Here is a 27,891-nt window from a genome sequence, read left to right as displayed (position 1 = left end):
GCAGCAAAATGAAATTAAATCCCTATCTCTAACCCTGCACAGAACTCAACTCAAAGTGAATCAAGGACCTTGGCATTTGTCAGAGACCCTGTGCCTAGTAGAAGAAAATGTAGACCCAACTTTCCATCATGTCAATTCAGGAATGAACTTCCTCAATAAGACTCCAAAGGCACAAGAAGTAAAATCAAGAATCAACAAATGAGATGGTATCAAACTCAAAAGTTTCTCAGCAAAAGAAATAATTGATATCATAAAGAGAGAGCCTACAGAATGGGAGAAAATTTTTGCCATCTGGACTTCAGATAAACATTAATTCCAAGGATATATAAAGAACTCAAAAACTTAAAACCAAAAAGCAAATAACCCAATCAATAAATGGGCAAATGAACACCCATAAATCAGGCAGTTCAGAGACAAAGAAATATGAAGGGTCAAATAATATATGAAAAAATGTTCAACATTTCTAGCAATTAGAGAAATGCAAATAAAAACTGTCCTGAGATTTCATCTCACTCCAGTCAGAATGGTAATTATCAAGAATACAAGCAATACTAAATGTTGACAAGCATGTGGGGGCAATTTTTAACTCACACGTTGGTGGTGGAACTGCAAACTGGGGCAACCACCTTGGAGAGCAGTATGGAAAATCCTTACCAAACTTGGAAGAAAACCACCATTTGACCCAGTTATCCCACTCTTTAGTATACATCAAAACAACTTAAAATCAGCATAGTACAATGACACAGTCACATTCATGATTATAGCTGCTCAATTCACAACAGTTAAGCCATGGAACCAATCTAGATACCCTTCAACAGATTAGTGGATAAAGGAAACGTGGTATATATACACAATGGAGTATCACTCAGTCATGAAGAAGAAAAAAATTATGGCATTGGTGGTAAATGGATGGAACTGGAGACTGTCATGCTAAGTGAAATAATCCAATCCTAAAAAACCAAAGGTTGTATGTTCTTTCTGATATGTGGATGATAACCATAACAAGAGAGGGTTGGGAGGGGAAGAATAGAAGTTCATTGGAATGGACAAAGGGGAATGAAGGGAAGGGAGAGTGAATGGGAATAGGAAAGACAGCAGAATGAATAGAATATAATTTTCTTTTGTTCATATATGAATACATGACTAGTGTAACTCCACATTATGTTCAGCCTCAAGAACGCATCAGAATTGTAATGGGTTGTACTCTATGTAGGTATAATATGTTAAAACACACCTCACTATCATGTATATCTAAAAAACAACAAATAAGAAAAAAAAAAGAGAAGAGTGGTTTATATGTGGTGTCCTCCAATGTTCACGTGTGAGATAATGGGAAAAGGTTTGGAGGAGAAATGATAGGGTTATAGTTTAATCTAATCAGTGAATTGATCTCTGATGGGATTAACCGAGTGATAACTGGATGAAGTGGTTCATTGCAGGTGTGGCTATGGGGTATATATTTTGAATCTGGAGCATGGAGTCCCTCTCTCTCTGCTTCTTGAACACCATGTGAACTGCTTCCCTCTACCACACTTCCACCATGATGTTCTGCCTCACCTCAGACCCTAAGAAATGAAGCAGGCCTTCTATAGACTAAGACCTCTGAAACCATGAGCACTCACATAAACTTTTACTTCTCTACAATTGTTCTGGTTGGGTCTTTTAGTCATAGTGATGAAATAGCTGACTAAAGCAAAGAGCTTCCTGTTTCTGTGGGATACACACTGTCAGATCTGAAAGTAACATGGGAGTTGTGGTAGAATCTCAGCCAGTCAGGATCTTTCTCACCACATTGTGAAATCTGTTCTTGGTTTTATTTGCTGCACTTTAGGAGTCTTGTTAAGGAAGTACGGTCCTAAGTGGACATGATGAAGATTTGGGCCTGCTTTTTCTTCTATTAGGCACAGGGTCTCTGACAAATGCCAAGGTCCTTGATCCACTTTGAGTTGAGTTTTGTGCAGGGTTAGAGATAGGAATTTAATTTCATTTTGCTGCATATGGATTTCCAAGTTTTCCCAGCACCATTTGTTGAAGAGGCTATCTTTTCTCCAGTGTATGCTTTTTGCACCTTTGTGCATATGAGATAACTGTATTTATGTGGGTTTGTCTCTGTGTCCTCTGTTCTGTGCCATTGGTCTACCTGTTTTGGCTGTTTGTTACTATAGCTCTGTAGTATAAGTTCTGGTATTGTGATGCCTCCTGCTTCACTCTTCTTGTTAAGGATTTCTTTGGCTTCTGGGTCTCTTTTTTTTCCAAATGAATTTCATAATTTCTTTCTCTATTTCCATGAAGAAAGACATTGAGATTTTAATTGGAATTGCATTATAATAGTTTTGGTAGTATGGCCATTTGGACAATATTAATTCTGCCTATCCAAGTGCATGGGAGAACTTTCTGCCTCCTGAGGTTTTCTCCAATTTCTTTCTTCAGTGTTCTGTAGTTTTCATTGCAGAGATCTTTCAGTCTTTGTTAGATTGTGTTCCAAGTATTTTATTTGTTTTGAGACTATTGTAAATGAGGTAGTTTTCCTAATTTCTCTTTCAGGGGATTCATCACTGATTATAGAAATGTATTAGATTTATGGATGTTGATTTTATATCCTGCTACTTTGCTGAATTCATTTACTAGTTCTAGAAGTTTTCTGGTGGAATGTTTTAGATCCTTTAAATATAGAATCATATAGTTGGCAAATAGTGAGAGTTTGAGTTCTTCTTTTCCTATTGGTATTCCTGTAATTTCTTGTGTCTGTCTAATTGCTCGAGAATCAACAAATGGGATGGATTTAAACAAAAAAAGTTTCTTCTCAGCAAAGGAAACAATCAGTAATGTGAAGAGAGAGACTACAGAGTGTGAGAAAATCTTTACCATGCACATTTCAGATACAGCACTAATCTGCAAAATTTATAAAGGACTTAAAAAAAAAAAAACTTTACACCAAAAATACAAAGAACCCAATCAATAAATGGGCTAAGGAACTGGGTAGACACTTCACAGAAGAAAGTATACAGGTGATGAACAAATATATGAAAAAGTAATTAGAGAAATGCAAATCAAAACCACCCTAAAATTTCATCTCACTCCAATTAGAATGGCTATTATCAATAACACAAGCAATAATAGGAACTGAATGGATATGGGGAAAAAAGGCACACTAATACCCTGCGGGTGGAGGTGCAAATTGGTGTAGCCACTCTGGAAAGCAGTATGGAGATTTGTAAGAAAACTTGGAATGAATCCACCATTTGACCCAGTTATTCCACGCCTCAGTTTATACTCAAAGGACTTAAAATCATTGTGGAGCCAACCTAGATGCCCTTCAATAGATGAATGGATAATGAAACTGTGGTACATATACACAATGGAATATTATTCAGCCATAAAGAAGAATAAAATTATGGCATTTGCAGGTAAATGGATGGAGGTGGAGAACATCATGTTAAGTGAAATAAATCAATCCCCAAAATCCAAAGTTCGAATGTTTTCTCTGATAAGTGGATGATGATACATAAAGGGGGGAGAGGTAGTGGGGAGGGTAAGAGAAGATGGGAGGAACTTTGGATTGTGTAGAGGGAAATGAGGTGGGAGGGGTGGAAGAAGGAAAGGTAGTGGAATAAGACAGATATCATTCCCTATGTACATGTATGATTACATGAATGATGTGAATCTACATGGTGTACAATCAGAGAAATGAAAAGTTGTACCCCATTTGTGTAAAATTAATCAAAATGCAGTCTGTAAAAATAAAGTTAAAAGAAAAATAAATGTCTTCCAGAAATAAGCACATGTAATGGAAATACAGTTTCAAGAAGGAAAAGAAAAAGATTTCATCTCACTCAGTCAGAATGGCAATGATCAAGAATATAAGCAACAATAAGTGTTGCAAGATTTGGGGAAAAAGGTATACTCATTTGCTGCTGGTGGGACTGTGAATTGGTGCAACCACTATGGAAAACAGTATGGAGATTCCTTAGACAACTTGGAATGGAAACACCATTTGACCCAGCTATCCCACTCCTCAGTCTATACCCCAAAGACTTAAAATCTGTATACTAAAATGATGTAGCCATATCAGTGTCATAGCAGTTTATATATCAATGTTTATATATAGGTTCACAAAAGCTAGATTGTGGAACAAACATAGATGACCTTCAGCCAATGAATGCATTAACAAACTGTGGCACATATACACAATGGAATATTATTCAGTCTTAAAGGAGAATAAAATTATGGCATTTGCAGGTAAATGGATGGAGTTGGGGAATATCATACTAAGTGAAATAATCCAATCCCACAAAACCAAAGACTAAGTGTTTTCTTGGATATGTGAATGCTGATCCATAAAGGGGGGATGAATGGATGATATATGTATTGGGCAGAGAGGAATGAGGGGTGGGAAGGGGGCATGGAGTGGGAAAGATGGTGCAATGAGATTGACATGATCAATCTAGGCACTTGTATGATCTCACGAGTGGTATGGACGCTACATCATGTACAACCAGAGAAATGAATGGTTGTGCTCCATTCATGTACAATGATTTAAAATGCATTCTGCTGTCATGTATAACTAATTAGAATAAATAAAAATTAAAATTAAAAAAATTTAAACTCCTGTGGTGAATATAGTGCATCTTTTTAAAATCACAGGCTTGAGACAAAATGAGATTTTATTTCTCTAAAGGTAGCAGATTATGCTTAATTTATATAAAGGTTGTAGACTGACTAATGTCATTGAAAATAAGAACATTTATTGATTTGAAAAGAAAACTACTAAAGCTCTAAGGAAAGCAATATGAATAAAAGTTTGGCCAAAGACAAAAAAAAAAAAAAAAAAAAAAAAAAAAAAAGAAAGAAAGAAAGAAAGAAAGAAACCTGGTTTTTGTGGCCCAGGAGAACACAGCTGGGTTTGACTTGTTTGTTTCCCCTCTTAAACCTCTTTGGAGCTGCAAGATGGTCAAGAATGAGGCAGCTGGAAAGTAACAGAAGTTGCTAAGACAGAAAGAGAGGCAGCAGCAGCAAAGCATGGAGGTTCAGAGAGAAGCTTCAAGGTCAGTGTTGCCAAAATGAAGGAGAAGATGTAGAGGGAAAGAGCAAACCACCCGGGAGGGCCAGCAACAATGTGGGCACACAAGGGAACACATGTCTCGATAAGCCCTGGCCAGTGCCTGATGGACAATGCCCTGGTTCCTCAGGAGGGAAGTGGAAAACCAGAAAACATTTGTGATTAATTAATACCACAAAGGAATCTAAATCCTCCTGAAGCCCTTAAATCTACAAAAATCATCATTTTCCAAGGCTTTAGGTTTAGGAATGTACAATGATGCCCCTACATGCTGGGACATTACCAGTAGCAATTGTAGGAAGATGTCTTTGTGCCCTGATTGAACAGGACTTTAGTTCTATATTTCTATTCTTACTAGGATTCTTGGTACAATGATCAATTAGTTCTGAAATAGATTCATTTGGTCTTGAAGGCTTCAGATGTGGCTTAATATAAATACAGAATAATGAAAGCAATAAAACTACATGAGTGATCACATGAGTGGTATGAATGTACATTGTGTGCAACCATAGAAATGAAAAGTTGTACCCAATTTGTGTACAATGAATCAAAATGCAGTCTGTAAAAACAAAACAAAAAATTAAAAAGATAAAAAAAAGATTTTTTTCAACCTTTACTACAAGAATAAAATGCATTCAATGTACATATATGACTGCATGATGTATGTGATCCTTAATATGTACAATCAGAAAAATGAGAAATTATACTCCATTTATGTATGATTTATCAAAATGCATAAATGCATTTTACTGTTATGTATAACGAATTAGAATAAATGCACAAATTAAAAACAATTCATTCAAAAGGAAAATACGTTCAGAAGAAAAATACACACACAAAACACATAGTATACTTTTGACACAGATATTTCCTATCTTAAATCTATTACTCTTGTGAAGATTTGGAGGCAGAGAACAGAGAACATATTATTATTATTCTGTTTAATATTCTCTGTGCACTCCTTAGAAATCAAAAACTCAACAGGCCATCAGGAAAGGGTGTCATGACAACTCCTAAAAACACTTATTTGGTTATATCCTTCAGGTGATTGCTTCTTGAGAGGCAGACCTCTGAGGATACTGCTGTGGTTTTCAGAAATGACAGGGAGGAGCATAGTGTTTGTTGTGCTGAAATAGCAATTCTCAGAGGACTTCCAGGTTGAGGACACTGGTGACAACGATTGGACATTCCTGCAACTATAAATGGAAAATATTCCTTCACCTTTGTTTTCAGCTGTCTGCTTGAGAAGTCACTTCCTGGAAAAGAGAAAATGATCCTTCTCAGAATACTGCATGTTAAGTTGAATAATTTTTAAATTGTTTAATTCAATTTAAAATGGCAGTGTGAGGAGTTTTTAGACACTATCCACCCCATAGTGAAAGAACCATAATGGTTGTATTAGTTAGGTTTATTCAGAGAAACAGAAATATATGTGTGTATGTACATATGAATATATATATATATATATATATATACATATATGAATGTGTGTGTGTGTCCATACATGACACACATGTGAGTTAGCAAGGCCAGGAAATTTGATAGTCTGAGTCCCTGGTCCTGAGTGTCAGAAGAATCAGTGTGGAGTTCTGGGCCAACAGCTGGCAGTTTTGAGATCCAGGAAGAAATGATGGTTTTGTTTTTTGTTCAAATCATGGAAAACCATTTCCTGTACATAAAATCTATAAATGTAAAAATTAATCTCATCTGAGGATACCCTCACAGAAACACCCAGAAAAATATTCTGGCCAAACATCTGGGGACCCTATGGATTAGCCAAGTTGAAACAGAAATCCAACTACTACACATTTACCTTTGCACCAGGTGGAGCCTATACTCATCTGCACCACCTGGACTTATACTCATCCCCTTCAACCATACTAAAGTGTTAATCAGAATTTTGTCACTGTGTCAAAATACCTTGTAAGAACTTCTTAGAGGAGGACAAGTTTATTTGGGTGCATGGTTTCAGGGGTTCACTCAGTGGTGAATGAATTTGATTGCTCTTGTCCTGAGGTGAGGTAGAACATCATGGTGGAAGGATATAGTGAAGAAAGCTTCTCAGCTCAGGGTACCTGGGAAGGAGAGAGAGAGAGAGAGAGAGAGAGAGAGAGAGAGAGAGAGAGAGAGAGAGAGAGAGAGAGAGAGAGAGAGAGAGAAAGGGAGCCACAAGATACACTGCCAAGGGCATGCCACTAGGCCTATTTCCTCCAACTATGACACCCCTGCCTATAGTTACCACCCAGCAATTCATTCAAATTATTAGTATATCAAATGAATTAATCCACTGGCTAGGTTACAGCTCTCATGATCTAATCTTTTCAACTCCAAGTATTCCTGCATTGACTAACACATGAGCTTTTAGAGGAACTCCTCATATACAAACCCATAACTGTTGATCTTTAAATAAAGAGAATGACAAGCTCATAATTTCAACTAATATGGCACATCTATCCTGTATTCTACCAAATATGCTCTAACCTTTCTCCAGAAGAGGATGTAAATTGTAAATTTCTTGATCAATGTTTGTTTTCTCCTTTTTTATATCCTGTTTTTTTTTCACTAAGTAATATGAAGTTAATAATACATACTACAAAACAAGCTCCATGTACCTTATGTTACATGATAATGGGCTAAGAGTAAAGAAAGTGAAGATATTTAATCAATGTATTCATAACAAAATAAAAAAGAAATCTTCATTGACAATGACCCTGCTCCTTTCTGTAACTGATCAAGTGCTTGTAGCTGACATTCATAGCTACCTTCTTCTGCTACATATTCCATGTCCCCTTTGCCTCATGCAAGCACCTTCCTGCTCATGGTTCTTTGACTGATAAAAACCTTTACTTCTAAGGGGTCTGGGCCATTACTAGTTCTGTCTGGATTGGGTCGTTGTAATTTTCCATTGACCTTATCCAGGGCATGATAATGAAGAGATTCTCTACAGGATCACTTCTATCCCAGAGATTTGCCTTCTTACCTCCATTGTAAACTAGTGGTCCAATAGCCCCTTGGTAGTCAGGATCAATCATCCTAGCCACTACAGTAATGCCCTTCTTTCAGGTTCATTCAGAGAAATGAGAAGTCAAAAGCAGCAAGGTGACAGCTTCTTTTCCAGTTCAGTGGAGTTATTTTGCATTGCTAGGTTCTGAATGTTTGTTCACTACAAAATTCAAATGATGAAAACTTCTCTGTAGCTTCTCTTGTGCTGGACTAGCTCATACACTGGGTACGTGGAGCGGAGTCAAGACCCAGACTCCAGGAGTGCGGTGGAAGCAAGTTTGTGGCGAGCAGCTTGCAAACTTGCTTATTGTGGGAACAGCTACACATTTTATAGGTTTCTTGCCCAATCACAATGAGCCACAGGGTATCAGACCACGAGGATCCTATACTGGTTCCCTTGGTAACATTGAGTCAACTTGGGGGAGTTGTATACTTTCCTAGGTGGCCAGAGTGGAATGCTCCACCCCACAGGTTTTCCTGTTGGGTCTGAATGTGCGAAGGTTTTCCTTATACACTTGAGACATTCACTGCTGCCAACAAAGAACTAGGATTTCTCCCAACACTTCTCCCTCAAGTTGATGGCATTAAGAGGTGAGGTCCCCAAGCATACACTTAGAGCTCTTTTAAGACAGGCCCCACAGAGACCCATTGGCCCTTGCACTATGTGAGGACAAAACTAGAAGGCACCATCATGATCTAGAACTTTCCAGTATAAATAGCTGTGAGAAAAAGTTTCTGGATTTTTAAAAATGTTACTAATTTTAAAATGTTACGATATTTCATTATAACATTTTGAATAGATTAAGACATGTATGCTGACAGAAGCGTTCCTCCCATTGCAGCTAAGATTTCTAGGCCAGCAGCAACTATGGATGTAGGAAGAGGAAGCAAACATTTTGCTAATGGATCACCAGGGGTAACAGTGAGAGTGCTGCTCTGATTTCCACCCCCTGATTCTGAGTCCTGAAGGCTGGGTGCTGGAGAAACTGAACCGTAGCACAGAGGCTTATTCAGAGCACATACAAAACTGGAAAAATCTGTCCCAGTCCTGCAAGGTATTGCCACCTGGTTAGCCCTGTCACTGAGTCTTTGGAAGGCTGTTCAACCATTCTGTCAAGCCAGTTCTTCAGGATGGTGTAAACATGGCAAGATCAGGAATTTCATGATCATGTGCCCATCGAACCCTTCATTGACTGTGAAGTGAGTTCCTCTCTCAGAAGCAATACTGTGTGGATACCACGACAGTGGTAAGGTATTTTGTAAGCCTGCAGATATTCTTTTCACAAACAGACTTCATGCTTGGAAGGCAATTCCGGATCGAGTACATTTGTAATGGTATTAAAATAACACAGTTATTAAGAAATGTGTAAATATAGAGAAACATACCTTAAAAATACAAATCATCTATTACTCCTTGAATAGTATAGATTAAGTGTTAAAATGTTTCTATTACTAATTTTGTCTTTAAATATGTAAATGTCCATAAATTTTATGTGTAGATGCCTTTGTATATGTTAAATCATGATATATATATATATAATAATTAATTACTTTAGTAAATAACTGAATTTATCATTAATCATCTTTAACAAGTTTGTCTGAATTCAGTATCTGTGTGTTGAGCAAAAGGAGAAGGACTCACATTCACATCCAAAGCTCAAAAAGAATTGAAGCATACCTGAAGTTTTTTCTTAAATTGTTTCATATACATAGTGGGACTTATTTTGTTAGTAGAAAGAAATAGTTGATTTCTTAGCCTTGAACTTAGTTTAAATAAGACTGAATTTTATTTGGATTTTAAAATTCATTCATTTTTTCTAGAAAATATATTTCCAACTTAGATTTTAACATACCTTCCCTACCATCAGTGGTGACTATGTTTTTGGATTCCTCTACCAGAAAGTAATGTATAATAAACTGAGTTCTTTGCTCTTAGAAAAAGTCCTTATTTTGCACAAATATATGAATATTATTTTTTTCTCTATGTAAAATTCTAGGACACCATATTGTGTTTTCTATAATATGAGGGATAAGAGGCTTAATATTTCTTACTTATAGATGAGTAGTAATGAATCAAAAACATTTCTTTTTGCAGTCCCACCAGAAATGTATTGAGTGTACTTTTTTCCCCACATCCTCACCAACATTTATTGTTGATGATTGCCATTCTAACTGGAGTGAGCTGAAATCTTAGAGTACTTTTGATGTGCATCTCTCTTATTGCTAGAGATGTTGAACATTTGTTGATCGATTGTGTTTCTTCTTCTGTGAAGTGTCTGTTCAGTTCCTTAACCCATTTATTGATTGTGTTGATGGTAGGACTGCAAATTGGTGAAACTGTTATGGAAAGTAGTGGAGATTCTTCAGAAAACTTGGAATGGGATGACCATTTGGCCCAGCTATCCCACTCCTCAGTTTATACCCAAAGGACTTAAAATCAGCATAGGACAGTGAGTGAGGCAACCACATCAATATTTGTAGCAGCTGAATTCACAGTAACCAAACTATGGAACCAACCTAGATGTCCTTCAACAGATGAATGAATAGAGAAAATGTGGTATATGCACACCCTGGAATTTTACTCAGACTTGAAGAAGAATGAAGTTGCGGCATTTGCAGGTAAATGAAAGGAGCTGGAGGATACCATGGTAAGTGAAATAAGCCTATCCCAAAGAACCAAAGATCACATGTTTTCTCTGATATGTGGATGCTAAGGCTAAGGCAGAATAGAGGTACTTTGGATTAAGCAAAGGGGAGGGAAAGGAGGGGAAGGGCTCTGAGGGTAAAAAGGATAATAGAATTAATTGGACATTATTATCCTAGGTGCATATATGATTACATGACTGGTGTAATTCTACATCATGTACAATCAGAAGAATGATAAGTTATACTCCATTTACTTATGATGTGTCCAAATGCATTCTAAGTGTCATGTATAATTAAGTAGAACTAATAAAAAATAAAAAAAGATATTTAAAAAAATTTTTGCAAATTAAAATCTTGCCAAGATTGAAACTTTTTCCTTTAAGAGAAAGAAAATATTCTCATGGTGTTTTTTCTCTATTGTTCAGATTGTTTTAGCTCCTCTTCCTCTGTCTGCAACTCCTAGGTTGTGCATAATGAACATCCTGTATCTTTTCTCTGTGTACCTTTTCTCTCATGGTGCCTCTGAGTTTGGCTCTGCTTTTGAAAATTCCTTCATTAGATTTTATCATTAAGTGATTTTAAGCAGTATTGTTTCTTTTTACCCAGTACCTGCTGTGATTTTATATCTCAGCAATTGCATCTTTTCATTTCTAAGACTATATTAATACACAATATTCTTTTTTTGTGAGAACTTGATTTTTTATTCAGAACAAAGGAACATCCACTCTCATGGAGGATATGAATCAGAACTTCCTAAATGATGGTTCTTCTCCCAACATGATCTCTGTTTCAATATGGCATATTTATTCTGATTGTTGGGCTGAATCAGGTTACTTTGAACTACTACATGTGTCTAAATATACATTGTACATCTGACTTCTCTTCTTCTCATATCTTTGCACCCTGGAAATGGCAGCAATTTTGTTACTGGAATTTATATGAATTCTGGTTATGTGTTGACCTCCCCTGCTTAGAGAATTATGGGCAGCACCTATTCTATTCAAGGATTTATAGTGTCTGGCCTAACGTTATGTGACCCTGCTACACATCATCTTAGACAAATTTCTGATTTTACAAAAAAGAGGAACAACAATATGAATGTAGTTATAGGATCCACTACGTTTTATACATCACTGAGAATTTGCTAGCCTAATAGAATAGTGGAATATCCACTTAGTGATGTAGTTAAGACACACCATGGGGTTGTTCATTGGCATTCAAGGTGCAGTATATAATTGACGAACTAACAGCCATTAGACAATGACTAGAATATATAGGCCTGAGAAGCAAGGGATTAAATAAGAATGTTTTTCATCTACTCAGTTGTGAATTTCTTATCCATTGCCCACATCCTGTGTTTCTGTTGAACTAGAAGGATGGTTCTCAGTGTAGATTGAGGCAATATTTCTTCAAAGAGGCTTAGTAAGTTTCCACTTCATCTAAATCTACAGCTGTCATGAAAAAGTTTTCATATTGTAAACTTACCATTGGACCAAACCAATAGACAAGGACCAATATTCCTTTACTGGCAGGCTTACCTGACCATGATTTATGTGAGGAGACATTACACGAAGGAAGGAGGGAAGAGTACATCTGGTTCTTAAGGATTCATTGGGAGTCTCTTGTTATTTCTGTGCTCTGTTCAAATGTATTGAAAAGAAGCACAGTCTAATTGGAACACAGAAACAGAAATTTTAGAATCCCTTGTATGTACATAAGAACTGTTGACTAAGTATGAGCAATCTAGAATGGGTAGAAGAGGGGAAATATCTTGAGTATTGATTTTGCCCATGATATCAATGACAATCATGAGGGCTATAGCTTAGATTTTCCTATTTTGGGTACATTAAAAAATAATTATGGAATCACAGACTTTAGGACAGGAGTCCCCTGTTTCTCCCTTGCTAGCAAAGCAATAAATCATCTTTGTTTTTTCTCAAAACTGTGTCCTCAATATTAGATTGGCATCTGGAACAAGGACTGTGCTTTTGGCAATAAATTTGGCACCCTAGATGGGACCTGAGAGCAGCACTTACTTCAGCTTTCTTGATCAGTGGCCTTCAAGTGACTCCCACATACGTGATAAGAATACAAGATGACTGGTGAAACTGTCTTGCCTGGTGTTTAAACTCAAAAACATGGTGAACAATGCAAAAAAGTGAAAGGGCCAAGGGAAAAGCAGCCAGTATTTTGGCTTTTCAATCTAAGGTCATCCAGGATTCAAAGAATGACAGGACCCCTCTCTGGGCCCTGCACCTCTGAAATAATAACTTAAATATGAAACAGAGAATAAAACTAATAAATATGTGAACAGCAAAGCCCGTGGATGAAATGGGAAAAGGCAACATCAATTCTGTAAAATTTTTTTGTCTTGAACCAGCCCACAGTTAACTACATGGCCACTTCAAGGTATGAAGTGCTCCTTTTCCTGTATTTACTTGATTTCACAACTGTAATAATGTCTATGAAAAAAAAGGAAAGATTCAATCAAATTTTGTTGCTATAATTTTTGAAACATTTTATTCTTATTTTGCTTCAACGCCTTTGAAACCCACACCTAACAAAAATACTCATGCACCTCTTTTTTCTCCAATAGACCTTTGGATTAAAATCCATGAAATTCATGTGCCAATATTAGAAACACTTTAGTCACTTATTTTGTTTTCAATAGTGACTTTAAAAGGATTTAAAGTACCAAACCAATTTGTCTGAAGGATAATTTTATAAATATGGATATCAAATAGAGTGGAAGGATCTCTAGGAATCTGCCTCCTCTGCATCCCTTTTTTAATGGATTGTTGCTTGTTTTACACATTGAGGGTTTTAGACCTCACAGTTTTTTTTTTTTTTAACTTGCTAAGGCAGACCTTCACTGAGGCAAATTTCATAATATTTTGATTAAGTTTGAATAATTAGTTTATACTATTTGTATTTTTAACCAAATGCTTTTTTTTACATACAAATAAATGAATATTACAAAATATTCAGTTTTCTAAATTGTCTCCAGTTTTCATTTGGTATGTATGAAATGTGTCAATGAACATCAAATTTAGATTTTGGTTGGTAACTAGTTTTTCAAGTCATATGACTACATGAAACTGTGGAGAATATATAAATAAAGAATATTAGTATTCTTAAAAAAATAATAATTATGACCAGTTAACCATTTGAAGAGGTCTTGAAGTAAAGGGTGGATTTTCTGTGAGATTTGAGGGGATCTGGGTGGATAGGAAAGGGCCTTCCCAGATGCTGTGGGTGCCCCATTCATCTCCCCCTGCCTCTTACCCTTTCTGCACATTCCAACGGCATCTTACAGTAAATATCTCAGATCCCCCTACATGAGTGCTTGCTCTCATGGCACACAAGGCCAGGCCAGCAATGCTAGGGGATCATTGCTCCCAGAAGCAGTCCCCACCCCACCCAGACATGGAAGGAAGGTGGAGGAAAAAGCCCCCATCCTAAGTACCAGATTCCCAGGCAGATTTTACATTGCCTCCTGGAGTTAGCTCAGGGGGCTGAGCTCCTGGTTCACACAAACGGAACTACTGGCTCTTTCCTCATTCCTTGGCTTCATTTCCTTCCAGTCTTCATTCCCTATCTCCTACTCTGCATTATAAGATCATCTTCCTAGTAAATCCCTCTATCTCAAATCCTTGACTCAGGAACGGAACCTCAGGAAACACAGCCTAAGAGCGCCTGTGTTCATTCTAAATTACAGATAAAACACATGGTCCTGTAGGATTATTGTCAGAATAAAAAGAGATCTAATTATTAAAAGGCAGTAATGATGCTGGGGACAATTACGAGTATACACACCACAAACCAGAGGGACTCCAGGAAGTGCTTGGCTTTGAACCTTAACATGTGTTCATCAGTAGCTCTGTGGTTTTGAACAAGTTATTAAACTTTTCAGGGCCCTAGTTCTTTTAAATTGGGAGAAAATTTTTATTGGGAGAATTAGCGCAGGATATTCCCCATAAACTAGTGAGCACTGTGCAGGGAGTTATAACAAATGTTTAGCAAAATGACTTCCTTGCCAGCATTCATTGTGTACTGTGCCAAGACTTCTGTCTTTTCCTGTAATTGAAGTTCTCAGCTACTGAACTTACCATAAAAAACAACAAACTACTATGTAAGCGCATTTAACATTTCAGTAAACCAGACCTACATGAGTATGTTCTTCCCAACTGGAGATAAATATCATATCTCAAGCTAGTCAAATAACACCATTTGAAAACTAGTAAAAGAGAAGAGTTCTCCTTCACCACACTATGCAGTTTCTGAGAAATCAGGCCAAATATATCCAAACTTTCACCAGGGGACACTCAGAATACCCCCTGTGCAACTCTCTCCTCACTGAATTTACTCTGTGGTTTCAGTTTTCTGAAGAGAAGTTTTGTAAATGCCTTCTGACTTGTGGTGTCTTATATTTCATATTCAGTTTGTAGTTTGAGAAGTGGGAGCTGGAGAAGAAAGGAAATACCCAGGATTCGGGGAAGATGCTCAGCAAAACTCATCACAGCTAAACTAAAGGACAACTGTTGGAAATGACCCTTACAAGTCCTCCTGGAAAAAACTTTTCTACCAGCTCTAAAAGACATCTTCTCCAGATTTTACAAGTAAGGTAACATTGCAGGCAGGGATGGGAAGAGATTTGCAAGGTTTTGTACATTTTAAAAATATTCTATCCAGCATAGAATTCAATTATGCCAAATGTGCTACATATTGGACCTAGTAAAGACTAAATTGTGGTTTAAACAGATAGCAAAATTCACTAAGTGTCTGCTAAATTTGTTCCCTGCTTAATTAGACACAGTACGGGTAGGGTCTAACTGAGGATTTAATATGTTTTAATATTTTTTTTCTTCTTATGCCCTATGGTCCATCAGGGTTTATAATTGCCACTTTAATTACATTTTTCTTCAATAAAACCTGGTTTTGCTGGTTTAAACTAGCCCAAAAGTTTTAAAAAGTGTTCGTTTATTTTCACGAGAGAGCAATGAATGAAAGGCAACCAACAGAAATATTCGCTGGCATTGTTAAGGACAGAAACCAAAATCAAAACAAAATGAAGAAATGAAAAGAAAAAGGAAAACTGTTGAAACCCAAAGTGAACAGTGAAGAGGGTTTCTTGAAAACAGCAATATATTGTTATCCATAGTCTTGTACTTTGAATGCAGATTTCTTCCTTCAGAAATCATATTGGCTTGCCCCCTACCCCCCAATGCCACCCACTCCTGCAGCCTCCTTAGGCCTTTTTGTGTTGGTTTCTATTTCTTCTACTCTATTACCTCTGCTGTTATGAATCACTTAATTCAACAGCTCCATATTGGTGTCCTCTGGGATTCATTCTCTCCAACTGTGGTACAGGCCCACAACTTTTATAAATGAAAACAATGCAAGAGTGGATCAAAACACATAGAAAACAAATCCACATTTTGGTTTGTAGTGAGCTAGATTTAGTTTCCAAACTCAATATTGGTCTGGTAATTTTGGAATGCTTCCCTTCTCTGAACTTCTTTCCAAGGCATATCCTCATGCATCTCATGTTTGCTTGATTTCCATGTAGCTCCTTGATCAGTGCCTTTTCCTTTCCCTCCAAACTCAAATCAAAACTGCACAAAATAAATCAAAAGCAAACCATAGAAACAACAACAATAAAAACACAAAATCCTAAGCTACACTCACATGGATTAAAAAGAGAACTCTTTTCTTCCAGAAAAAATCTATCAGCAGCATTTCTTAGCATTTTCTTATTTATGTTGGCATATTTCTTCTTTGTACTTTTTTTCTCTCTCCCGAAAACATCTCTTTTTTAAGGTAGTAACTGTACTGATATAAATGCAGAGTCATTTACTTCCACTTTGTAGGAAACAGGTTTAAAGAGTTGAGTGAAGTTATATAAACCAAATCTGTATAGATATTCTGAGTTTACAAACTCTCATGCTTAGGGGTGAAGTTACTAAGGTGGGAGGGAACAGCTTTGAGGTTGTGAACTTCCTCATGAAGAGCATTAGCATGTGTATCTACATTAATACTAGTGTTTTGTATGTTGTTCCCAGGTGCTATCTGGATAGCATCTTTAGCGCTTTTAGAAGAGCCAAATCTCTGGCACATCTTGGAATATTTACTGTGTTTGAGCCACACACATAACTGCTGTTCTGCCATTTATAACTCAGCCTGTTGTGTCCTCTGGGATGCTTTCTCTCCAACTCTGGTAGAAGCCCATAAGTTTTATAAATGAAAACAGTGCAAGAGTAGATCAAAACACATAGGAAAATAATGAACATTTGCGCCTGTAGTGAGTTAAATTTAATTTTCAATCTCTCAGCCTGGTAACTGGCCATCACATTGGCATTTCACTCACCTGTGAAAATGGAACTTTGTTGATACAAATATTGAACTGAGGCCCAAATGGTCTAGGACCATTGGTCTAAAGATATCCAGTCAGACTTCTTGCTCTAGCTTTACCTAACAATTTCGTGTTTCATAACTTTGTAAATAATTGTTATATTATTGAGGGAAATATTCCAAGTTACAAAGAAGGAAAACCTTGGAAGTTCCAACAAAGAATTAGGGACAACTGGCCTAAATTGTGCAATTTGCCCCTTTTCATAGAACGGTATCTATCATACTCGTTTAACTTTAAAAACTGAGAGAAGAGGAAATTTTGAAGAAAATAGAAAATCAAGAAGAGGGAAATAAAAAGAGGATCAAAGAGGCAAAAACATAAAGCATTCCAATCACATGAATGTGTATGATTTTATATGATCAACTGCTTATTTCTTCATGGAGAAGGGTTAAATTTGTACAAGCATATATCTATATATTTTCTCTATTTTCTTCTTTGGCCTCTGCTTATTTTCCCAAAGAAGAAAACAACTGTCTTGTTAATCTCAAAATTTCCTAAAGGAACTTTTCTGCTGTTCAGAAAGCTGAAAAATTTTGGACAATACATTGTTAAATGAATGTTCTCAGAATTAATTGATGTAGTTCATTGACTTTCTATGCAAATAACACAAGCATCTCTTCCTCCTTCAAGGTCTAGAGAGCCTGGTGCTGACCTATGTCAGTGCTATCAACAGTGGGGCTCTGCCCTGCATGGAGAACGCAGTCCTGGCCTTGGCCCAGAGAGAGAATGCATCTGCAGTACAAAAGGCACTTTCCCATTATGAACAGCTGATGGTCCAGAAGAGGCAGCTGCCCACAGAGACCCTTCAGGAGCTGCTGGACCTACACAGGGCCAGCAAGAGAGAGGCCATAGAAATCTTCACAAAGAACTCTTTCAAAGATGAAGACCAAAGTTTCCAGAAGGAACTACAGGTAATTGTTGTTTTTCCTAATTCCCAGCCTTTAGGGTTAATAGAAGGAAAAATATTGCTATGAATGATACAATAGGACTTTTTAAAGAAACCAATTGCTATTAGATGGAAAATAATGATGTTCACCTGTGTCCACATTGTCATTCTTCATTTGTAAACAAAGTGTAAATACTCTGGGCCCTTTAGAGTCTGAAGTTTTCCTCTATGCACACAGCTCAACTTTACCATGTTACACCTAAATCTATTCAATTTGAATACATTTACTTCCTTTAAAACATTGTATTTATAGGGAGTGATATTGGACAAATTATATTGTTGTATTATTTGCATGTTTAAATCTGTAACAAGAAATCCCATAATTCTATACAACTATAATGCACCAATAAAAATGTGAAAAGAGAAAAAAATGTACTTGTAAAGTATTATTTTATCTTTTTATTAAGCAGAGAGAACTGCCATTTGGATCTACTAAAGAATGAGGTATCTAGGATTAATAGAGTAAGTTGACATCATGCCAGCTAATTATTCACTTTTACTTCTTGAAGGTACAAAAACACTGAAACCAGAAAGCTTGGAAAAGGGTAGGCTGTTTTTAAAATGAAGGTTTGAGGTTAGAGGTCTGTGGACATAAGATCAAATCTAAAGCAGAAATGCAAGAGAGGGGTTTCAGGAAATTTCACACCCAAAAGTAAATGCCAATTTTTTTTTTATTGTAAACAAATGGGATACATGTTGTTTCTCTATTTGTACATGGAGTCAAGGCATACCATTTGTGAAATCATAAATTTACATAGGGTAATGTTGTTTGATTCATTCTGTTATTTTTTTCCCTTCCCCCCAACCTCTCCCACCCTTCTTACCCCTCCCACCCCTCTTTTCCCTCTATACAGTCCTTCCTTCCTCCATTCTTACCACTCTCCTTAACCCTAACCCCAAACCTAACCCTAACGCTAACCCCTCCCACCCCCCATTATATGTCCTCATCCGCTTATTAGCGAGATCATTCGTCCTTTAGTTTTTTGAGATTGGTTAATCTCACGTAGAATGATATTCTCCAATTTCATCCATTTGCCTGCAAATGCCATAATTTTATCATTCTTCATGGTGGAGTAATATTTCATTGTGTATATTTGCCACAGTTTCTTTATCTATTCATCAACTGAAGGACATCTAGGTTGGTTCCACAATCTGGCTATGATGAATTGAGAAGCAATGAACATTGATGTGGCTGTATCTCTGTAGTATGCTGATTTAAGTCCTTTGGGTATAGGCCAAGGAGTGGGATAGCTGGGTCAAATGGTGTTTCCATTCCAAGTTTTCTAAGGAATCTCCATACTGCTTTCCAGAGTGGCTGCACTAATTTGCAACCCCACCAACAATGTATGAGTGTACCTTTTTCCCCACATCCTCGCCAACACCTATTGTTGCTTGTGTTCTTGATAATCAACATTCTAATTGGGGTGACATGAAATCTTAGGGTGGTTTTGATTTGCATTTCTCTTATTACTAGAGATGTTGAACATTTTTTCATATATCTGTGGATTCCCTGTATATCTTCTTCTGTGAAGTGCCTGTTCATTTCCTTAGTCCATTTGTTGATTGGATTATTTGAATTCTTGGTGTAGAGTTCTTTGTGTTCTTTATAGATTCTGGAAATTAGCTCTCTATCTGAAGTATGAGTTGCAAAGATATTCTCCCATTCTGTAGGCTCTCTCTTCACATTGCTGATAGTTTCCTTTGTTGAGAGAAAGCTTTTTAGTTTGAATCTATCCCAGTTGTTGATTCTTGATTTATTTCTTGTGCTATGGGAGTCCTGTTAAGGAAGTCTGATCAAAAGCCAACATGTTGAAGCTCTGGACCTACTTTTTCTGGTATAAGATGCAGAGTCTCTGGTTTGATTCAGAGGTCCTTGATCCATTCTGAGTTGATTTTTGTGCAGGGTGAGAGATAGGGGTTTAATTTCATTCTGTTGCATATGGTTTTCCAGTTTTCCCAGCACCATTTGTTGAAGAGGCTATCTTTTCTCCATTGCATATTTTTGGCCCATTATCTAGTTTGAGAAAATTGTATTTATTTGGGTTTGTGTCCATGTCCTCTATTCTGTACTATTGATCTACCTGTCTATTTTGGTACCAATACCATGCCGTTTTTGTTACTACTGCTTTGTAATAGAGTTGAAGATCTGGTATTGCAATACCCCCTGCTTCGCTATTTATACTGAGGATTGCTTTAACTATTCTGGGTTTTTATTCTTCCAGATGAATTTCATAATTGTTTGCTCTATTTCTGTAAGGTACATCATTGGGATTTTAATTGGAACTGCATTGAACCTGTATAGCACTTTAGGTAGTATGGCCATTTTGACAATATTAATTCTGCCTATCCAAGAACATGGGAGATCTTTCCATCTTCTAAGGTTTTCTTGAATTTCTTTCTTTAGTGTTCTGTAGTTCTCATTGTAGAGGTCTTTCACCTCTTTTGTGAGATTGATTCCCAAGTATTTTATTTTTTTCAAGGCTATTGTGAATGGGGTAGTTTTCCTAATTTCTCTTTCTGAAGATTCATCACTTATGTATAAAAATGCATTGGATTTATGAGCATTGATCTTGTAACCTGCTACTTTACTGAATTCACTTATGAATTCTAAAAGTTTTCTGGTGGAATTTCCAGGATCCTCTAAATATATAATCATGTCATCAGTGAACAGGGATAGTTTGAGTTCTTCTTTTCCCATTCGTATCCCTTTAATTTCTTTGGTTTGTCTAATTGCTCTGGCTAGAGTCTCAAGGACGATGTTGAATAGAAGTGGTGAAAGAGGACATCCCTGCCTTATTCCAGTTTTTAGGGGTAATGCTTTCAGTTTTTCACCATTTAGAATGATATTGGCTATGGGCTTAGCATAGATGGCCTTTACAATGTTAAGGAATATTCCCACTACCCCAATTTTTTCTAGTGTTTTGAGCATGAAGGGATGCTATATTTTATCGAATGCTTTTTCTGCATCTACTGAAATAATCATGTGATTCTTAACTTTAAGTCTGTTGATATGGTGGTGAATCACATTTATTGATTTCCACATGTTGAACCAACCTTGCATCCATGGGATAAAACCCACTTGATCATGGTGCACTATCTTTTTAATATATTTTTGTATGCGATTTGCTAAAATTTTGTTGAGAATTTTTGCTTCAATGTTCATTAAGGATATTCATCTGAGATTTTCTTTCCTCCATGTGTCTCTGTCTGGTTTAGGTGTCAGGGTAATATTGGCTTCATAGAATGAGTTTGGGAGGGTTCCCTCCTCTTCTATTTCATGGAATACTTTGAGGAGTATTGGAATGAGCTCTTCTTTAAAGGTTTTGTAGAACTCTGCTGAGAACCCATCTGGTCCTGGACTTTTCTTTGTTGGTAGGCTTTTGATGACCTCTTCTATTTCATTGCTTGAAATTGATTTATTTAAGTTGTGTGTCCTCCTCGTTCAGTGTAGGTAATTCATATGTCTCTAGAAATTTGTTGATGTCTTCGAGGTTTTCTGTTTTGTTGGAGTATAGATTTTCAAAATAACTTCTAATTATGTTTTGTATTTCACTCGTGTCTGTTGTGATATTTCCTGTTCATTCTGAATTTTAGTAATTTGAATTTTCTCCCTCTTTCTCTTTGTTAGTGTGGCTAAAGGTGTATTAATTTTGTTTATTTTCTCAAAGAACCAACTATTGATTTTGTTAATTTTTCCGATTGTTTCTTTTGTTTCAATTTTATTTCGGCTCTGATTTTAACTATTTCCTGTCTTCTACTACTTTTGGTGTTGGTCTATTCTTCTTTTTCTAGGGCTTTGAGCTGTAGCGTTAAGTCATTTATTTGTTGATTTCTACTTGTTTTGTTAATGCGCCCCATGAAATAAATCTTCCTCTCAGTACTGCTTTCATAGTGTCCCAGAGATTTTGATATGATGTGTCTTTGTTCTCGTTTACTTCTAAGAATTTTTTTATTTCCCTCCTGATGTCTTCTGTCATCCATTCATCATATAATAGTGTATTATTTAATCTCCAGGTATTGGAGAAGTTTCTGTTTTTTATTCTGTCATTTATTTCTAATTTCAATCCATTATGATCTGATAGAGTACAAGGTAGTATCTCTATCTTCTTGTATTTGCTAACAGTAGCTTTGTGGCATAAAATATGGTCTGTTTTAGAGAAGGACCCATGTGCTTCTGAGAAGAAAGTATTTGTTCTTTGTTCGATGGTATAGTCTATATATGTCGGTTAAATCTACATTGTTGATTGTGTTATTGAGATCTATGGTTTCTTTATTCAATTTTTGTTTGGAAGATCTATCCAGTGGTGAGAGAGGTGTGTTAAAATCGCCCAGTATTATTGTGGTGTGTTCTATTTGATTTCTGGAATTAAGAAGGATTTGTTTGACGTACATGGATGAGTCAATGTTCAGGGCTAAATGCCAATTTTTATAGACTATCATCCTTGCAACTTTTTCAGGTTTGCTGGGAAGCGTATGATCTTGCTTCTATTCCTTGAAGTTTCTAGAAAAAGTAGAGAATCTCTTTAGGATTAAATTTCAGAAAGACTAGGTGTTGCTAACATCTCTGTGGGTTCTTGTCCCTTTGAAGACCCTTCTAGATGCGAAGCAGAAAGACATTTGTATGCAGAATGAAGAAGTCTCTTTGAATCATTGCTCAGCTTTATGTTAGGATATTTTTGGTCCTCTGGAAAAAGAAGTAAAGCAGGAGATTTATTCTGAGTCAGGAGGTCCTAATATCTACCTTCAGAAGAAAGAGGAGCTGAGGGCAAAACACCATCAACAGCCGAGGAAAGGAATTCAGGTATTTCCCAGGGTTCTATCTATTGATTATATGCAATGCTGGGGGCTCTGTTAAAAAGAGTCATTCAGGATAGAATGAAGGACATGTGCACAGAGGTGAGGAACAGAGAACACGCACACAGAGGGGAGGTTTATGTCTCTGCCTCAGGGTTCCTCTATCACTGAAAGAGCATGTCTGGGAATTATGTGCCTGGTGTTGGTATTCTAGCAGAGGATGTGAGTGTGCCAATGATAGCTGTGGAATTAAATTGAACCATCACCATAATCACTAGAATTCTATTTCAAACATGAGTATCAACTGCAACATAGGGACCATATGGGGCTATACAGAATTCCAATTATTGTAACTTATTTTTTTGAGATTCTAATGCTACTGTGATTTTTTTAATTGAACTATTTTTATTTTTTACAGACACATCTTAATTCATTGAACACAAATGGGGTACAACTTTTCATTTCTATGGTTGTACACATGTAGATTCACACCATTTATGCAATTATGCATATATATATATATATATATATATATATATATATATATATAGGGTAATGCTGTCTGTTTCATTCTACTGTTTTTCCATCCCCACCCCCTCCCTCCCCTTTTTCCTTTACACCATCTAAAGTTCCTTCATTCTTATTTTCTCCCTATCACCCCCCTCATTATATACTGTCATGCATTTATCAGAGAAAACATTCAGCCTTTCATTTTTTGGGCTTGGCCTATTTCACTTAGCATGATATTTTCCAACTTCATCCATTTACCAGCAAATGCATAATTTTATTCATCTTTATGGCAGAGTAACATTCCTTTGTGTATATATACTACAGTTTCTTTATCCATTCATCAACTGAAGGGCATCTAGGTTGGTTCCTCAATCTAGCTATTGTGAATTGAGCTGCTATGAACATTGATGTGGCTGCATCACTGTAGTATGCTGATTTTAAGTCCTTTGGGTATAAACCAAGGAGTGGGATAGCTGGGGCAAATGGTGGGTCCATTCCAAGCTTTCTGAGGAATCTTCATACTGCTTTCTAAAGTGACTGCACCAATTTGCAACTCCGCCAGCAATGTATGAGTGTACCTTTTTCCCCACATCCATGCTGATGCTTATTATTACTTGTGTTCTTGATAATAACCATTCTAAATGGAGTTAGATGAAATCTTAGGGTGGTTTTAAATTGCATTTCTCTAATTACTAGGGATAATGAGCACTTTTTCATATATTTGTTGATCACCTGTATATCTTCTGTGAAGTGTCTGCCCATTTCTTTAGCCCGTTTATTGATTGGGTTCTTTGTATTTTGGGTATAAAAATACAAAGGGTAAGTTTGGGTAAGTTCTTTGTAAACTTTGGAGATGAGTGTTCTGTCTGAAGTGTGTGTGGAAAAAAATTTTTCCCACTCTGTAGGCTCTATTTTCACATTATTGATTGTTTCCTGTGCTGAGAAAAAACATTAGTTTGAATCTATCCCATTTATTGATTCTTGCTTTTATTTCTTGCACTATGGGGGTCTTGTTAAGGAAATCTGGTCCTAAGCCAATGTGATGGAGATTCAGGTTTCCTTTTTCTTCTATTTGGTGAAGGGTTTCAGGTCTAATTCCTAAATTCTTGATCCATTTTGAGTTGAGTTTTGTACAGGGTGAGAGATAGGGGTTTAATTTCATTTTACTGTGTATGGATTTACAGTTTTCCCAGCACCATTTGTTGAACAGGCTATCTTTTCTCCATTGTAAGTTTTTGGCACCTTTGTCTAGTATGAGGTTACTGTACTAATTGGGTATGTCTCTGTGGGTATGTCTCCATGTCTTCTATCCTGTACCATTGATCTACCTATTTATTTTGGTGCCAGTACCATGCCATTTTTGTTACTATTGCTCTATAGTAGAATTTAATGTCTGGTGTACTGATACCTCCTACATCACTCTTTCTGCCCAAGATTGCTTTGGCTCCTGGGTCTTTTGTTCTTCTACATGAATTTCATGATGGCTTTTTCTGTTTCTATAAGAAATGTCATAGGGATTTTAATTGGAATTGCATTAAATCTGTATAGCACCTTTGGAAGTATGGCCATTTTGATAACATTAATTCTGCCTATCCAAGAACATGGAAGATCTTTCCTTCTTCTAAGGTCTACCTCAATTTCTTTCTTCAGTGTTTTGTAGTTTTCATTGTAGAGATCTTTCACCTCTTTGGTTAGATTGATTCACAAGTATTTTTTTATTTTGAGGCTATTGTGAATGGAGTTGCTTCCCTCATTTCCCTTTCAGATGTTTCATCGCTTATGTATAAAAATGCTTTAGATTTATGTGTGTTGATTTTATAACCTGCTATTTTACTGAATACATTGATGAGGTCTAGAAGTTTTCTGGAGGAGTTTTTTGGATCCTCTAAATAGAGAATCATGTCATCAGCAAATAGTGACAGTTTGAGTTCCTCTTTCTTATTCATATCCCTTCAATTTCTTTAGTCTGTCTAATTGCTCTGGCTAGTATTTCAAGGATGATGTTGAATAGAAATAGTAAAAGAGGGTATCCCTGTCTTGTTCCAGTTTTTAAAGAGAATCCTTTCAGTTTTTCTCCATTAAGAGTGATGTTGGCAATGGGCTTAGCATAAATAGCTTTTACAACATTGAGTGTCTTGTAGAACTCTGCTGAGAATCTGTCTGGTCCTGGGCTTTTCTTGGTTGGTAGGCTTTTGATGGTTTCTTCTATTTCATTGCTTGATATTGATCTGTTTAAATTGTGTCTGTCCTCCTGGTTCAGTTTGGGAGGATCATATGTCTCTAGAAATTTGTCGATGTCTTTGGTATTTTCTATTTTGTTGGAATATAGATTTTCAAAGTAGTTTCTCATTATGTTATGTATTTCAGTGGTGTCTGTCGTGATATTTCCTTTTTCATCATGAATTTTAGTAATTTGAGTTTTCTCTCTCCTTCTCTTTGTTAGTGTGGCTTAGGGTTTTTCTATTTTGTTTACTTTTTCAAAGAATCAACTTTTTGTTTTGTCAATTTTTTGATTTGTTCCTTTTGTTTTAATTTCATTGATTTCAGCTCTGATTTTAATTATTTCCTGTCTTCTACTACTTTTGGTGTTGTTCTGTTCTGCTTTTTCTAGGGCTTTGAGCTGTAGTGTTAGGTCATTTATTCATTGACTTCTAATTCTTTTCTTGAATGTGCTCCATGCAAAGAATTTTCCTTTTAGTGCTGCTTTCATAGTGTCCCAGAGATTTTGCTATGTTGTATTGTCGTTCTCATTTACCTCTAAGAATTTTTTTTTATTTCCTCTCTGATGTTTTTGGTTATCCATGTTTCATTCAATAGCATATTATTTAGTCTCCAGGTGTTGGAGTAATTTCTGTTTTTTATTTTGTCATTGATTTCTACTCTCAGTCCATTATGATCTGATAGAACACAGGCAGTATCTCTATTTTTTTGCATTTCCTAAGGGCTGCTTTGTGGCATAACATATGGTCTATTTTCAAGAAGTTTCCATGTGCTGCTGAGAAGAAAGTGAATTTGCTCATTGATGGATGAAATATTCTATATGTCTGTTAAGTCTAAGTTATTGATTGTGTTATTGAGTTCTATGGTTTCTTTGTTTAGTTTTTGTTTGGAAGATCTATCCAGTGGTGACAGCAGTGTGTTAAAGTCACCCAGAATTATTGTGTTGTGGTCTATTTGATTCCTGAAATTGAGAAGGATTTGTTTGATGTACATGGATGCACCATTGCTTGGGGCATAATATCTATGATCATTATGTCTTCCTGATTTATGGTTCCTTTAAGTAGTATGAAATGTCCTTCTTTATCCATTCTAACTTTGGCTTGAAGTCCACTTTATCTGAAATAAGGATGGAAATCCCTGCTTTTTTACTGAGTACATGAGCATGGTAGGTTTTTTTCCCCATCCTTTCACCTTTAGTTTGTGGATGTCTTTTTCTATGGGATGAGTCTCTTGCAGGCAGTGTATTGTTGGGGTTTTCTTTTTAATCCAACCTGCCAGTCTATGTCTTTTGATTGATGAGTTTAGGCCATTAATGTTAAGGGTTATTATTGAGACATGATTTGTGTTCTCAGTCATTTGGGTTTATTTTTGGTTTTTAACTTGACTTGGTTTCTTCTTTGAATGATTTTTCCTTTAAGGTAGTTCCTCCCTTTGCTGATCTACATTGTTGTTTTGCATTTCCTCCTCAGGGAATATTTTGAAGAGAATATTCTGTAGCACAGGGTTTCTATTTGTAAATTCTTTTAACTTTTGTTTATCATGGAAGGATTTTATTTCATCGTCAAATCTGAAGGTTAGTTTTGCTGGGTATTATTGGTTGGCAACCATGTTCTTTCAGATCTTGAAATATGTTGTTCCAGGTCCTTCTAGCTTTTAGAGTTGGGGCTGAGAAATCTGATTATCCATATTGGTTTCCCCTATATGTAACCTGATGCTCTTCTCTTGCAGCCTTCAAAATCTTATCTTTATTTTGAATGTTAGGCATTTTCATTATAATGTTCCTTGGTGTGGATCTATTGTGATTTTGTGCATTTGGTATTCTATAAGCTTCTTGTATTTGATTTTCCATTTCAGTCTTCAGGTTTGAGAAATTTTCTGATATTATTTCATTAAATAGGTTGTTCATTCCTTTGGTTTGTATCTCTGTACCTTCCTCAATCCTGATAATTCTTAAATTTGGTCTTTTCATGATGTCCCATAGTTCTTGGAGATTCTGTTCATGATTTCTTACCATCTTCTCTGTTTGGGCAACTTTATATTCAAGAATAAATATTTTGTCTTCATTGTCTGAGGTTCTGTCTTCCAAGTAGTCTAGTCTGTTGGTGATACTTTCCATTGAGTTTTTTATTTGGTCTATTTTTTCCTTCATTTCAAGGATTTCCATTTTTTTTTTGAGAATTTCTATCTCTTTGTTGAAATGATCTTTTGCTTCCTGCAATTGCTCTTTCAACTGCTTATTGGTATGATCATTCATTGCCTGCATTTGCTCTCTTATCTCATTCTTTGCTTCCCAAATCATTT

The 27,891-nt window shown here is 36.3% G+C and overlaps 1 pseudogene; it reads left to right on the top strand.

The window, feature by feature from the left end:
- Positions 1-10,614: 10,614 nt before the first annotated feature.
- LOC124959423 (guanylate-binding protein 1-like) overlaps positions 10,615-27,891 on the top strand; it is a 62,248-nt pseudogene continuing 44,971 nt past the window's right edge.

The sequence above is a fragment of the Sciurus carolinensis genome, chromosome 1 (assembly GCF_902686445.1).
Source record: "Sciurus carolinensis chromosome 1, mSciCar1.2, whole genome shotgun sequence".
NCBI lineage: Eukaryota > Metazoa > Chordata > Mammalia > Rodentia > Sciuridae > Sciurus > Sciurus carolinensis.
The sequence above is the reverse complement of the archived record's forward strand: the minus strand, read 5'-3'. Positions and strand labels throughout refer to the sequence as shown.